Raw genomic sequence first — 8,803 nt, 5'->3', positions numbered from 1 at the left:
CGAGGCTTCCGCTATTGCAGGGTCTGGGAGGGGCAAGTGTACGCAGCCTTACCCCTTGCTTCGCAGAAGAGGTTGTTTCCAAGTTTTGAACCTGTGACCAACATGTAGCAATAGTGCAACTAAACTGTAGTGCCACAGGCTAGCAAGACCTAGTGAGCATCTTCTGACCATAACAAGAGATAAATCTAGTATTGAAGCAATCCACCCCAATATTGCCTTCGAGGAATACATGAAGAAGAAGAAGAATAAGAGAAAGAAAGAGCGGAAGGAAGGGACTTTGGCAGTTGGCTTTTGGTTCAACTGTCCTATGTCATAAATTAACAAAATATATTGGCTTTAGAAATCCTGAAGTAAGATGAGAATCAGAGATCAATGAGGAAGTGCAGGATACCTTGCAATAAAAAAGAACTTATAGATCATGAAGTGGGAATGACAGACCAGCATGAAGCAGAGATGGTTGATGGTGAAAACTAAAAGAACTTAGGATTGGAGGAAGGAAAGATAAAAATAACTGAGCAACTTATGGAAGTGTGATGAAGAAGAATTGGACTTCCGAAAAGAGCTTTTCGGTGTGGAAGTTGTGGGAACAGACCAAAAGCATATGATGGAAGTTGAGGGAAGAACAAATTATCAGTCCCATTGATTCCCAAATTTCTCAACATGCTTAGGCCATACATGTTAGTTGAAAGATGCAATACTAATACAGGTACTGGATGTGCATCGATATCTTCTGGAATGTAACTTTCAGTTTCATGTTGTATAATTGGCTAGTTTCTTTAGTCCAGAAAAAAATCTTTATATGTTTTTTTAACCAAAGGTGAAAGTTTTCCTACACCAGTACTGTAGAGTTCAGCCACCATCCTAGGTTCCTAAAACATCCCACCCCCTATTGGACAAAGTCAGTTGTGTGATTATCCTCTCCCGCCCATCCGAAAGCCACGGTCAAAGGATTCCCCTTCACCGTGGCTTAAGGAAAACTCGGTCCTTAACCAAATGTGAAAATGGTATGCTGTACTAAATCTTTTTGTATGGAATTTCTAAAACACTTGATATTCACATCTGCCAAGTTGTGTTTTGGATCCCACATTATTTTTACCGCAATGTAAAAATATGAATCAAATAAGATGGCAATCAAACTTCTTATTATCAGGCACAGAAACTATGGAAAACAAATTTAATGGTTTGTGCTTACAGAATACCACCATACATTGACCTCATGCACCCTCGGCCTCTTTCTTTCTGGGCAATCAACTCGTAAAGAAAGGGGAGTGCTTCCCTCTGTTTAACACACAAGGCACTACGTCAACCTGAATGGAGTAGAGAATTTACTTGACTTTGCATAATCATTTTCGAGGATTATGCTGATCAGAATCTCTTGAAACAACTATTTCTGGTTTTTATGAGGAACCCAAGGTTAATTATTACTGCTCAAGTTTTTATGAAGTCTTAACTGCAAATTATCTAAGATCATGGAGAGATAAAATAGAAATAGATCAAAAACATGTTTCAGAAGAACATGAACTGGCTTAGAGGGTACACACTGGAGTCCTACAAACACAAGGAGGTATGCTCATTCAAACTTCAAGCCCCAACATTGGGTTTTAACCCACAACCTAACCAAAACCAAAAACCTAGATAATTTTAGAACATCAAAATGAAGAGGAAAACGTGGATATTGACCACCAAACTTGGTTGAGCAAAGGTAAATAGAAAGAACCGAGCTCCAAGCCTCTTTTCCCTTCTTCTTCTCCTTTCTTTCTCAGCCTCTCACGTTTTAGGTTGAAGTAAATGAGCCTTAAAGGCTTGCTTCTATTTATAGGCATAAGCAACTAAGGGTTGTTTGCCTTGGTCTAGTGACGATCCCAAAACCCATTAACTTTATTTTTGGGCCACCACCTTGGCTCCACAAGGTATTTAATGATCACTAGAAGTGATGTCTCATGCATAAGAAAACATATCGGAAATCACCACCACAATATGTCGGGTCCCATGGCAATTAACCTGATATGGGTAGTACAGATCCACTGGTAGATCACCATCCACCGGTGGATGATCAACCGATATATTTCTGTTGTACTATATTAACTGGAATTCTCCAATACTCTTGCCCATTTGGGGGGTTTCCATAGAGACTTGTGTATAATAAATGAAATATATCTGATGCGGTAAAAATTGACTAGGTGATCTTCCTTGCAAGACTTGGTACTCCACGATAGACATGCACGGAAGAGCAGACAAAGGAGAGCCGGGCTGACCCGACAGGGGACCCTCCGATGCCTAAATCAGATTTTCTCCACAACAGTTACTCAAGAGAGTTTATTATGAAAATAATCCATCCCCCTATTTGAGGGCTTACCTTGATGTTTATAGGCAGTGAATGGAAAGAAGCGTTTGAGGAGAGTCCTATTTTGGCAAGTAATTTACTCTTGTTAGGATAACTCTTGGAAGAGTCCTACTAGGTAACTGTTACCTTACTTGTTGGGATATCTCCTAGCGATAAGATTTGCTGAGTTGACGACAAGATCTGCTGAGCTGGCAATGAGCGATCCTTAGGATTGTCCCCACAATTGCTAGGATTGGATCAGACTCCTTAATGAGGCAACCCAAGGGGTCGGCTCGGCTAAGGATGACCCAAGGGTCGGGTTTCCCAGGAATGATCTGGATGATTGGCTCAGCCAAGGATGAGGCAAGGGGTTGGCTCAGCCAAGGATGAGTTAAGGGTGAGCCAAGGTCGGTTCTCAAAGGATAAGCCAAGGGATCGGCTTTGCCAAGGATGACCTAAGGGGTTGGCTTAGCTAAGGATGACCCAAAGGTTCAATTTTTCCAAGGATGATGCAAGGGGTTGGCTCGGCCAAGGATGACCCAAGGGTCGGCTCTGCCAAGTATGACCCAAGGATAACCTGAGGGAGTGGCATTTTTACCCTCATCATAAGCCCCCCACTCCTTCAAGTCAAGGTCCGTAGGTTGACCTGTAGGAGTTCAATAACCAAGGATTATGTGCTCGGATTAGGTTATGGATCTTCAGTTCAGTGAAGACATGTTTGTTTACTTTTGATTTTTTATAGTTGTCTTCCTGTACTGACCTTCGAAGTTGGGTTTTTTTGAGCGCCGACCACCAATGAATCATTGGCTTGGTGGCCTTTGGTGTCGAACTGAGGTTGGGCCTTACAAGCTTTAGTATGTAAAGCCTTGAGTTGTCGAGTTGAGGCTCGGGCTCACGTGCCTTATTGCCTAAAGTCTTGAGATGCTAAGCCAAAGCTTGGGCTTGAGTGCCTTAACACCTAAGGGCTTGAAGTGTCGAGTCGGAGCTCAGGCTTATGAGGTGCCAAGCCGGGGGCTCGGACTTGCATGCCTTAATGTCTAAGGGCTTGAGGTGTCAAGCCAGGACTTGAGCTTATATGCCTTAATGTTTAAGGGCTTGAGGTGCCGAGCCAAAGCTCGGGCTTGTGAGGTGCCGTGTCGGGGCTCGGGCTTGCATGCCTTAATGTCTAAGGGCTTGAGGCACCGAGCCGGAGCTTGGGCTTGAGAGATGCTAAGCTGGGGTTCAGGCTTGTATGTCTTAATGTTTAAAGGCTTAAGGTGCCGAGCCAGGGCTTGGGCTTGTATGCCTTAATGTCTAAGGGCTTGAGGTGTCAAGCCAAAGCTCGGGCTTGTGAGGTGCCGAGCCAGGGCTCAGGCTTGTAGGTGGTCGACCATAGTCTTTCGTAGAATATTGAGTCTAGTCAATGGTCTGAAGTGTACAACCTAGTTCACAGTATAATTGGATAGCATCCCCTTAGCAAACCAAGCATTGGATTGAGTGCATCATTAGCTGATGAATCGTTCTCATCGGCCAACTGGTGATGAGCTGCTCGACCTTGGGATGGTATGTTGACAAGCTGATCTGCTCAATTTGGAGACCACCGACCAATCTTTTTGCTTGGTTTTCGGTTCTCGATTCTAAAATGCTTTTTTTTTTGCTGCAAAATGAGAGAGAGAAGTAGGGACAATTATATCATTCATTGTGACAACTAACCATATGCAATACAAGTTGCTTGGTTGCGTGATGCTTAGCCATGGATTGGTTGGCATGTGAAGTTTTGTTCAGTAGTGAGGTTGCTTGGCTTCTTGGGGCTGAACTGCATCAAAGGAAGTAAAGGAGCTTTGGGAATTAGTTAACAGTAAGGATGGTGATTTCTATGAGGTCCTAAACAATCATCTCAGAGTGCATTGGCTTGTTTGGCGAACAAAAATGCCAATTCAGACGGAGAAAAGCTTGGTCGTGGTAAAACTTTAGTCACTCTTTCATTTCTCTGTAAGCCATTTCCCTCCTGTCGATTCCGCTGGTATCGTTGGGGCCGAGCATGTTAATTTCTTTATTCGGTTGGGACTTGCCTACCTGGCCTGCCAAACGAATTGGATCATGCACAGATGAATCCACACAATCGGTGAGGGCCCCACCTTGCCTTGGCTACAAAGAGCTGAGCTAGGGGAGGTGCTTTAACAAATGGACCCACCACGTTACAACTGGGTCATCTGTGTCCGGCTATAGTTGTTCTATGCGAAACATGCGTCAAGGCTTAACCAACTTTTTAAACCACTCTTTGAAACCAGATTTGTAAACCACCACTAGAAACAACTTTTGGAAAACTAGATTTGTAAAACTACTAATGTAAACACACTTGGCAAACGTCACTGAAAAACCACCTTGTAAAACCACTTATGTAAACCACTTCATAAAACCATTCTGCCAACATCCCTATAAAACCACCTTATAAAATAGAGCTTGTAAAACAATCTTTGAAACCGGCTTCATAAGCAAAACACCTAAGCTTCCCTGATTAAGATTCCTCCATTGAGCCCAGGCCGAAACAAAATATGGATTTGGCTGTGAGTTCGTCATGAGGGTTTGGAAATAATAATAAAGAGATGCCATTGTTGCTTGCGAGAATCCTTTATTTGCCGATATAGCTTCACTCATCACTACCAATGCATATAGGGATCATAGGCTTTTGATTCAAATTTGTGATTTAAGTTCTTGGACCTGTAGAGAGAGGAATAGGATGGGCGGATCCGAGAGTGAGAAAGAAGGGAGTTTGGCCATGAAGAGTCCGCCACGATTGGAGACGATGGATTTACGGTTGTGATGGTGGTGTGATTGGGTTTTGGGGAATGGAAGAAGAGATTGAGATGGAAAGATAAGTCTGAAAATAGACAACTTCATTTATTTGGGATTTAGAGATGGAAGCCGTGGTTGGTTTGAGATGGATCCGAGATGATGGACCTGACTTCTTAAACAGCTCCGGTGAGGAGATGAATCTAGATGAAGCTTCAGAACAATGGCTTTTCTTTATTTTCCACAGATGGCGCCAATATGATGAGGGTAAAATGCCACTCCCTCGAGTCATCTTTAGGTCATCCTCGGTAGAGTCGCTGACCCCATGGCTCATCCTTGGTCGAGCCGATCCCTTGGGTCATCCTTGGCAAAACTGACCCCTTGGGTCATCCTTGGTCGAGCCGACCCCTTGGGCCATCCTTGGCTGAGCTAACCCCTTGGGTCATCCTTAGCAAAGCTGATCCCTTGGCTCATCCTTCGTTGAGCCGACCCTTGTCTCTTCCTTGGCCGAGCCGGTCATCTAGGTCATCCTTGGGAAACCCGACCCCTTGGGTCATCCTTGGCTGAGCCAACCCCTTGGGTCGCCTCCCTAAGGAGTCTAATCTGATCCCAATGATTGCAGAGACAATCCCGAGGATCGCTCATTGCTAGCTCAGTAGATCTTATCGTCAACTCAGCAAATCTTATCGCTAGGAGATATCCCAACAAGTAAGGTAACAGTTATCTAGTGGGACTCTTTCAAGAGTTATCCTAAAAAGAGTAAACTACTTGCCAAAATAAGACTCTCCTCAATCGCCTCTCTTCATTCAATACCTATAAACATCAAGGTAAACCCTCAAAAAGGGGGAGGGATTATTTTCATAATAAATTCTCTTGAGTAACTATTGTGGAGAAAATCTGACTTAGGCATCGGAGGATCCCCGTCAGGTCAGCCCGGCTCTCCTTTGTCTGCTCTTCTGCGCAGGTCTAGCATGGAGTACCAAGTCTTGCAAGGAAGATCACCCGATCAATTTTTACCCCATCAATATCTATTATACTTGAGTAGAGTAGAGCAACGAGATTATGTTACTCATTACCAACCCTTCAGTGGCCTGAAATCTTTCCAATTCTATTTGGAACACCTACACGAGCACGAGGAGTCATTTCGTCCGTTCAAACAATAGACTAATACAATCCATAAGTTAATGGTACTGACACTTTCTAATGCATCACCTATTATAAAAGTTTAAATTAAACCAAATTAGGGCACGAGTGTAACAGGTATACTTCCCAAGGTGACAAAATTTGGTATCCAAAGTGGGTAACATGGACAAAGGGTTTGTGTAGAGAGTTAAACAGGGGAGTGTTGAAAGTGGGTTTTTGTAGTGTGGGAGGGGAGGGGGAGTATGGTTGTAACATTGCAAGGGTTACAAGGGTGGTAGGTGAATGGAGTGTTCAGGGCTTCAGTGGTTAGAGGTGGTTGGGCAATCACAAGGATGAGATGAAAGCAAGAAGGGGTTTCAAGATGGTATGTTGTAGGTATACAAAGGGGAGTTTGGGGAGGTGATTTCCAGGTAAAGAAGTTGTAGGAGTTTCGATACGTGTTGTTGGTTTGGGGCATTCGGGAAATTGGTGTATTGAGGTGTGTGTATCAATATCAAATTAATTATGGGTCGGATTTAATTCGTTCCTTTCTTTTTAATCTGGAATTCATGTATCATCTTTAAAAATGCTCCTTGAATCCTGATTCTTTGTGAGGTTTTTCTCCTGTTCAATCCGTGGGAGCAAGGAATTGAATTGGAGATGTAAAGCAAAATTCCACTCCTAAATTGATTTCAGAGAATAAGAATCAATAGTTCAAGAAATGGGAGTGCAACCTTATGTATCCTAAAATTAAGGGTGTCAAAATGAAGTGTCAAAATTCCTCAATTAATCCTACCCCTTGAAGTGAGATCTTTCCAATTAGGAGTAAACCCTGAACCAATCCTAATCCTTGAAATGTAATCTTTCAAAATTTGATACAATGTTTAGTGAGCTGCTTGACTATGTCAAGCATCGGTATTATTTTGCTAGAAAAACCCCCAAACGAAGTGTTGAGCTTTAATTCCCAGCTTTCAAAACTCATGTAATTTTTTGTTACTTGTTTATTTTATTATTTCACAAACCTGAAAGGATTATTGAGCTGGTGGCTCCTACTTGGCTTTTAAGACATAAGCGATGTTTTGTTGGTTGCTTGATTTTGTTTTAAAAAATCTGAATGGGATTTTAGTTGGGTGGTTCTCGTTCCTGGATTTTAAAACTCAAGTAATGTTTTATCAACTGCTTGAGCTTTCGATGCTCAGGTGATATTTTGCCGGATGTTTGACATTGTTTTAAAATCAGAGGTATTTGAATTTTTGAATTTATTTTTAATTTTTCAATTTTGGTCATGTGTATTCAATGATTTTGAATAAATGTTTGTTTTTATTGTTTGTTGGGGTTCGGCACCCTTCAACGAGGAATCGGTAAGATTATGCTTACCCTAACGATTTGAGGGAGAGGAATCACTTCTTCGATTTTTGTTATTTCACAGTCTCAATCAAAGAGGACCTTTTGTAGACACTTCATTTTGTCACCTTGGAAGCGTGCATTAAAATAGTGAATGGATGATATTGAATAGTGCATGGGATTTATGGGAAAAGGACAGGTATGCTAGCGTAATACCTAAGAATTAGGAATGTTAGCGGCATTTTGACCATCGGATTTGATCAACATGAATTGAACCATTGGATGGAGAGAAGATAAACAAATTTTCAATGCACGGTTGGAACACCTTTACTCTCTCTCTCTCTCTCTCCTCACCGGAAAAATCATTCATTCACCGGATCTAGCCGGAGAAAGCAAAGTAGTTGGCACCGCCGCTGTTGATGGACCGCTGCCGCTGCAGCTGCCGACTTGTTCGGTGCTCTTTCTCTCTCTATTTCGCTTCTCTCACCAAAGGGCCAAAGGAACGGGGATCTGCCGCAGCCGCAGCCGCTGCCGAGGTCGAAGAAACCTCAAAGGGACAGGGAGAGAGAGAGAGGAACCGCAGCCGCTGCTGCTGCCGCTGCCAAGGTCGAAGAAAGCTCAGAGCGAGGGGGAGAGAGAGAGGAACAGTAAAAACCAAAAAAAAAAAAAAGAGAGTGCAACTGCTGACGAAGTTGGAACTGGTGAGGAAAAGGGGAAGGAAGACCGTGGAGTGGCAGTATTGAGCAAATTTTGTATGACAAAAATTACAAATGGATGAGATTTTTTATCTTTCATCTGACGGCCACTATTCGCTAGCATACCTAATTCCAAGGTACTGTGCTAGCATACCTATCCCTCTCCCGGGATTTATTTATAGATTTGAAAAAAAAAAAAATCTTAAAATTTGTCAAAGCATTTTGATGAAGTGAATTTTATTGTTAAAATGATTGTATTAATAGATGGTTTGAAAATGAGTTCGTATGCCCACTGTTTTATAAAAGTTTCTATGTTTATTTAGTCTACGAGGGATCACTTTCAAATAGATTTTCAAAAATATTTTTGTCTAAAGTAATATTTTATTTAGAGATTATATCACTCCTCATTTTCTATGGAATATCATGTTCCCCTAGACATTTTCAAAATATCACATTCTTCCCTGTAATCTGAAAGATTCTATCATCCGTCTCTTTCTATGAGAAATGAATTTTCAGTCATGAATTAATGTTTCTTAATACCCAAACT

The sequence above is a fragment of the Macadamia integrifolia genome, chromosome 1, assembly GCF_013358625.1.
Source record: "Macadamia integrifolia cultivar HAES 741 chromosome 1, SCU_Mint_v3, whole genome shotgun sequence".
In the NCBI taxonomy this organism is placed as follows: domain Eukaryota; kingdom Viridiplantae; phylum Streptophyta; class Magnoliopsida; order Proteales; family Proteaceae; genus Macadamia; species Macadamia integrifolia.
Note: the sequence above shows the minus strand (reverse complement) of the source record.